Raw genomic sequence first — 711 nt, forward strand, 5'->3', positions numbered from 1 at the left:
TCCCTTGAAGCTCAATGTCGACACCCTGAGTAGACACGACGCTGCATATTAACACACTTTTTGGTTCAGTCATGAGATAAATACACGTTTATACACGCATTGTGCTCGAAACATTATATGGCTCATCTAGAAGAAACCTCTATTATCCCAAGCCTTCTTCCTATCCCCAAAGTCATTTTTTCTCCCTCCATCTCTCTTTATTCCTCTCTCTATTGTGACTCCAAACCTTTTTTTGCGTGTCCTCTTGTCCTTCTTCACACGCTTTTGTCGGTCCTTCGTGGCTTTTCCGCCATAATGTGTTCTGGTCTATTACCCTCTCTCCGTCTCCTCCTTTTATCCGGCTATTATCCTTCTTCCCCGACGCCGCTGTGCTTGGAGGAGGTCGCGGCCGCAGACCACACAGCGCCCTGATAACGCCCAAGAGACGAGGCGAGTCTGCTGGCCTGTTCGCTTTTTTTGTCCGAGTGTTCGAAGCATCATCTCGATTCGTTTTATTTGGTTGAGATTATGAGGTGTTGTCAGAAGGCGTGTCTTGTATGTATATTTTTCGTTCGTATCTTTTTCATTATGAGCTATTGGTATTAGGTGTGTTTGATGTATAAATGCACCTGTATGTAGATGTTTATAAACCTTTATGCCGTCTTTCCATTCTGCTTAACGGCTTGTAGCTACATGTCTGTGCTCGAATATGTAGCTCAAATAGTCTTATTT

At 43.9% G+C, this 711-nt stretch overlaps 1 protein-coding gene across 1 annotated transcript in view; it reads left to right on the forward strand.

Annotated features, from left to right (window-relative positions):
• The window catches only part of LOC119591717 (agrin-like), a 4,620-nt gene that overhangs the window by 3,601 nt on the left and 308 nt on the right, over positions 1 to 711 (forward strand). The gene's annotated exons all lie outside the window — the stretch shown is intronic.

Source organism: Penaeus monodon, chromosome 29 (assembly GCF_015228065.2).
Source record: "Penaeus monodon isolate SGIC_2016 chromosome 29, NSTDA_Pmon_1, whole genome shotgun sequence".
Taxonomy (NCBI): domain Eukaryota; kingdom Metazoa; phylum Arthropoda; class Malacostraca; order Decapoda; family Penaeidae; genus Penaeus; species Penaeus monodon.